Genomic DNA, 6,650 nt, shown 5'->3' on the forward strand with positions numbered 1-6,650 from the left:
ATATTGTTAGAAATTATGATCTCTTGGCAAATTCTAGAACATATGCATTTGCATGATCAAAATGTATTTTCCCTTGCAAAATGAATTTAGATTAACTTTCAAAATGTATGATACAAAGTACTATAATAATTTAGAATTATATACCCAATTATTTATAAAATTAAAGTACATTTTCAAGCTAAACAATACACTTAACCAGATTTAACCTTCCAACTTTATCTGTCCTCAGTCTTTGATTTTCTGAGGCTGGGAACAACAGCTAATATTTAGTGAGCATTTGCCATGTGTCAAGCACTCTTCCAATGTTTTACAAGTGTTATCCTATTTAATTCTTACAACAACCCCATGAAGTATGTACAACTTATCCTTCTGTAGACGAGGACACTGAAACAGAGAAAAGTCAAGGAGCTTATCGCAGGTCATCTAGCTAGTATGTGGTGATGCTAAGATTCAAACTCTGGCAGTCCTGAGCCCAAGTCCTCATTAGCTAAGAGCCTTTGTAAACTCTTTTACATTAATACCAGCACAAACCTCTCTTCTGGGAAATGCCCTTTTTCCTACTGAAGTAGATCCTATATGTTCCTTCTGGATTAATATGTTCATCCTTCAGCCCTAGGGATTCAATGGTGAGTTAAAGAGACCAAGGAGAATTGAGAAATCAAATATCCTGCCCATTTACCAAACCAAGATTCTGCAGGTAATCTGGCTCTGAATCTAGAATCTTGCTAATGCCAAGACCAGATTCCTGATGATATTTGTGAAAGTCCTCCAATAGTCCATGTAACTGCGATTATAGGTAGAGAACACCCGTTAGTAGCAGACTCATTTTAAAGTCTCACCCATGGCTTCTCTGGGACTTCATTCATGAAAAGACAAGCTGCTCTGGCTCTAGAATGAACGATTATCCCTGATGATACTGAATTACTTTCTCCAGATTCAGTCTTCGTCCAGGAGTCTTACTTCCCACCTGGGAATTTGTCCTGAGAGGCTGGGCTGTTGCTGTAGTGTGTTGATGTTGAGTGGACCTACCACCAAGATCCTAGTCTCCATGCCTGTATTTGTCCTCATCTGCTGGACTTGTCAGATACTCATTATGATGAGGGCGGCAAACCTCCAGAATCTGTAGACCCTCAGCCAGCCACCCACTACGGGCTTCAAAGAGAATGTACAAAGAGGACTGAACACACATGAACATTTTCTGTGTGGCTCAAATTAACCTGGAGACCTGTGTAGTTCAGTCTCAGAGCATTGCTGAGTCCCAGAAACAAATTCAAAGCCTAAAGTAAATAAAATGGAATTTCTACATCCAATGCAAACTAATTTAAAAATTAATAAAAACACATTCAGATTCCCCCCTCCAAAAAAATGGAGTTCCCATCTTTGTTCATGCAGCTGCTCCCCAGTCTTCCTTCCAACCTGCATAGTGCTTTACTTCTCCTTGTGTCCATTCCTGTACCTCCTTCTAACACACCTTATTAAGTCAATCAACTTAATCTTGCCCTCCCCCACAAAGTAAAAAGCCTCCTTCTTTAAGAAGGGAGAAGAGGCTTTGGAAATTGAGCTGACAAAGGATTTTCTCTAGTGGGAAGGCTAGAATGGTTGGGAGGGTTGGGGCTAGAGTCTTGGAACACTGCTGTATTCCTTTCCTTTCCTTCTCTTTCTCTCTCTCTTCCCCTCCCTCTCTTCCTTCTTTTCTTCCTTCCTTCCATGCTGTACATTACATCACAACTTATTTATTCTATAAATGGAAGTTCGTGCATTTAACCAACACTGTCTCCCTTTCTCACTTCTTCTAAACTGTGGGTCAGTTTGAACACCTTCTCCACATTACTGAGATAGTAATTGAACAAAGGGTGTAGATGTACAATTATGACCTTCAAAAGAGAAGAAAAAATATTTTAGGCAGGTAGGGAATAAATGGTCACACCAAAATCAGACTGCAACATTTTGTTAAGCAAGTTTCTGTGTTTTAAACATTTTCTATTTCCTGAATAATCTCCAATAATCCACACTCCCTAAAATGCAATAAAAACTAGTATGTTTTCATAATAGTGATTTTTTTTTTAATTCTATGGCAAATATATTTCATGTGGTGTTGCCATGTCATTTCATTTTTCTCGCTGGGTAAGTCCACTTTATGAATGTTTTATAAACATACCCCAGGAAATCTGGGGTAAGTCGTCTGTACTAGCAGTCAGAAATTTATAGGCTCTAAATTCTTTGTTATAATAAATCTCTTGACGTACAAGGTACCATATTAATGGTAATTAATTTATAGCATAATTTAAACTTGTAGAAATAAAATGTTGATTGCCTCTGTCTGACCTTTCCCTGTCAGACCTAATTCACTTAGCCTAAGGCCCTCAAGGCCCATTCATGTTGTCATAGATAAGATTTCATTCTTTTTATGGCTGAATAATATTCCATTAAATTTATCTATCTCTATCTATATACCTATATACATATATATCTTTATCCATTCATCCATCAATGGACACAGGTTGTTTTGTATCTTGGCTAATGTAAACCATGCTGCAATAATCCTGGGGATGCATATGTCTTTTTGAATTAGTGTTTACCTTTTCTTTGGGTAAATACCTCAAAGTGGAATTGCTGGGTTATACATTAGTTATATTTTCATTTCTTGAGGAACCTCCATACTGTTTTCCATAGTGACTGCACTAACATTTATCTTGTCACATTACTAATCAGAACTTTTTATGAAATGCTTCTCTGATCTCCTTTCCTCATAAGCTAGTTTAGACTGTGTTTGAACTGGGAGGATCCCTCTGCTTAGACTATCATAGAAGCTATACAGCCAGAAAGAGGAAGAAAAAAGTGAAACCATTTTTAGAGCTTTTTTTGAAAAGGCTAAGAGGACAAGAGAGATTCTCAAAGGAGAGGGAATCCTGGTGAGTACTCCAGGCAGGAGGGGAGCCTTGAACCTCAAGGTTCCTCTCACCAAAGGCTCCATCCCAGACCCCCGGGTCCAACAGGACTGAGTCCTCCCCACGTCACAGCAGAACTCTTCCTCTTGAGGATCCGGGGACTTGAACTCCCTCTAGAGGCTGAAGTGTGACACTTAAGGGTAAGGAAGAATACATAATGCTTAGGGGTTGAAAGGAAGCCAAGTGTGAAAAACTGTGAGAATAATGAATTTACTAAGTCTAAACTAAATAGTAAAATAATGAAGGCATCATAGAGAAGGTGACAGAAAGAAGGAGCAAGTGATTGAATGAATGAGCATCAGGGGGTTTTATTGCTTTAGTTTATACTTGATTGCCCAAATTTTCTCATTCTGAATATTTGCAAATTTGCAGAAGCTATAGAATACATATTTCTGTTTGGGAGATGAGACATTTCTTAATTCTGTTTATGGAATTTCTCTAGGTTCCTTCTTGTCATCCTACTTCCCAGCCTGGCTGGCTTCTGTACAGGAATGTTTGGCTCTTCCTGGGATATGCTGTATGATAACAGTCTCTTGGAGTCTCTGCTGGGTAGGCATAGCTTCAATTTATGTCTGCACTCTTCCAAAGGGTTTTGAAGTTTCCGAACTTCTAAATCCAGGACCAGCTATTTTGAAATAGAATAAAGAGACTTAAACAAGCAAACTGAACTCTGTCTTCCCTACCCACATTTCTTCCATGTTAACTTTAACCAGGGTGACAGTATTCAGGAAAGAGAAGCCACCCAATAACACAGAATGATTCTTTTTTTCAAACTGTGCAAAATCATGGGTTTGCTGTGAATGCTGTATGCTGGTAGGCAGGTGATCCTCAAAGAGTTAAACCACTTTCCAGGTTGTTTTGAACTAAACTTTTGCCCCAGGGTTTAAGAAATCTCCCTCTCTAATTGAAGTCTTCAGTCAGTGGCTGCGTATAATCAAGAAGATTGCACTTAAAAGGTATAGAAGTTGGTCTTATTATTGGCATTAGAAGATTTTGCTTTGTAATTACAAGCCAGGGAGTCTAGAACCAGTAGATCTTATACAGAGAGAATGGCAGACATTTCAGCTCAAACTGCATATTCACCAAGAAAAATGGTGCTGAGCTGTTTGTAACAAGAAGTACCATTGGCTTTTCATCTTTTGAGCTTCTGATATGCTATTCTATTTGTCTTCTAATGAAATTGGTGGTTATATTCATTCATCAAGTACTTACTGCTTAATAATATGTGCCTGGTGTTGTACAGAGAGCTTTGTAAACACTGAGTAGAGAATACAGATTCAGGCAAAGCAACAGACTGTTAAGTTCAAGGAACATGATCAGGAAGACTTGGGAAGGACATGTATCAGTCATCAGCAAAGTTTTTTTGTTTTAATTTGAGGAACAAATTTGAGAAACAAAGCGGCTGACAGCTTTATTGCTTTGAGGAGGGGATAGTTGGTTCAGGAGCTTCTTGATGGGGTGGGTCCGCTTCTTCTTCACCATCACAGACTTCTGGTGGCACAGGATGGCTCTGGCTCTGGGGATGGTGGCCATGCGCAAATCTGGGTGGTACTTGTTCTTCCAGATCATGTGCCGGATGCTCCTAAAGGTGACCTGAGCATTCTTGCTCATGGTGGTTTGCACGTCGGAAGTAACCAGTTTGTGCTGGCCAGATCTCTGGCACCATCACGACCCTTTTGCCATCGACTGCCGGCTGCATGCCCACAGTCTTGCTGTGAATGAGCCCATTATAGTGGAAGGAGTTGCAGGCCTTCAGGTTATTGGGTTTGGGGCTGTTGTTCAGTCACTCAGTGACCCCATGAACTGCAGCAGGCCAGGCTTTCCTGTCCTTCACTATCTCCCAGAGCTTGCTCAAGCTTATGTCCATTGAGCCAGTGATTCTATCCAACCATTTCATCCTGTCATCCCCTTCTCCTCATGCCTTCAATCTTTCCCAGCAATAGTCTTTTCCAATGAGTAAGCTCTTCGCATCAGGTGGCCAAAGTATTGGAGTTTCAGCTTCAGCATCAGTCCTTCCAATGAATATTCAGGACTGATTTCCTGTAGGATGGATTGGTTGGATGTCCTTGCAGTCCAAGGGACTCTCAAGAGTCTTTTCCAGCACCATGGTTTGAAAACATCAATTCTTTCATGCTCAGCCTTCTTTATGGTTCAGCTCTCACATCAATACATTACTACTGGTTTTTGGAAAAACCTTAACTTTGACTATTCAGACCTTTGTTGGGAAAGTGATGTCTCTGCTTTTTAATACACTATTTAGGTTTGTCATTGCTTTTCTTCCAAGGAGTAAACGTCTTTTAATTCCATGGCTGCAGTCACTGTCCACATTGATTTTGGAGCCCAAGAAAATTAAATCTGACACTGTTTCCACTTTTCCCCCATCTATTTGCCATGATGTGATAGGACTAGATGCCATGATTTTCATTTTTTGAATGTTGAGTTTTTAGGCCAGCTTTTTCACTCTCCTCTTTCACCTTCATCAAGAGGCTCTTTAGTTCCTCTTCGGTGTTGTTAAGTCTGCTCGTTCCTCTTGATTGAGAAGCTGGAGCAGTTCTGCATGACCATACATTATAGATACATGGACAGGGTGGTGGCTCCTCTCACTGTGGCCGCCCGAGATGGAAAGAGCCAGCAAATATTTTTCATTAAGGGCTAGACAGATAGTATTTTAGGCTTTCTACAGTCCTAATGCTCTCTGACACAACTATCCCACTGTGCTGAAAGTTGAAATGTTGAATGTGAAATTGACCACAGAAAACACATAAATGATGAACATCGTTTTCTTTTAAGTTGTGTTTATTTATGGGCATTGACATTTGAATTTAATTTTTATGTGTCACAAAGTATTCTTTCTTTTGTTTTTTTTTTTTTCAGCCGTTAACAGATGTAAACACCATTCTTAGCTCATAGGGCTTACAGAAACAGGAAATGGAATAAATTTGGCTCATGTGCCGTAGTGTGCTGACTCCAGACATGAAATAATCTCTAGGACCATCTTGCCATCATTTGAGAGGTACCTGACTGCACGGAAGAGAGAGCAACCAGTGCATTCTTTTGTCTCAGGTGTGACTTTGTGTAGCACTCTTACAAAGGCATTAGAGTTGGTAAAATATTTACTTCTATTCTAAATACTGGAAGGGCATTTTGAGGACATTCCCTGCACTCCACTCCTCCCTGTATTAATTGTTCCAATGTGTAAAAACCTTCATTTGAGAATATTCTTCCCCATGTCCAAACTCAATCAGCTGTGCTAGTCAGCTGTGCCAGAGGGAAGGTTGTATCACGAAATGAAACCAAACTGCAAACAACACTGAATAGTTGAAACAATCTGAATAGTTTCTCTATAGAGCTCCATGGGCTGGGAAGAGCTTAGCTATAGATAATGGTCACAAACAGGAGGGCAGTATCTGCAGTGTGGGTTTAGATGGCGAACATATTGGCCTTACTGCTGTCACCTGGAAAGAACCTTGTCAAATTTAGAGTCCATCGTACAGTAAAGTCTGATGATAGAGTGAACTGCTTCCAGAGACAGGGAAGTCCCCGTGTTGAAATTGGGTAAGGAGGAGTTAGAGGTCAATTAGTGATGATGGGGAGAAGGTGATGTGGGATCTGCAACTTGAAATTATAAATTCTAAGACCATCACAGATGATGGCTTTGTGGCACATGTCATCTTGCTTCAGTTGGAGAAACAACATGAAAAA

The 6,650-nt window shown here is 40.0% G+C and overlaps 1 pseudogene; it reads right to left on the minus strand.

Moving 5' to 3' along the window:
- Positions 1 to 4,178: 4,178 nt before the first annotated feature.
- LOC133260186 (large ribosomal subunit protein eL28-like) lies at positions 4,179 to 6,435 on the minus strand (annotated as a pseudogene).
- Between the last annotated feature and the right edge of the window lie 215 nt (positions 6,436 to 6,650).

Source organism: Bos javanicus, chromosome 14, assembly GCF_032452875.1.
Source record: "Bos javanicus breed banteng chromosome 14, ARS-OSU_banteng_1.0, whole genome shotgun sequence".
Taxonomy (NCBI): domain Eukaryota; kingdom Metazoa; phylum Chordata; class Mammalia; order Artiodactyla; family Bovidae; genus Bos; species Bos javanicus.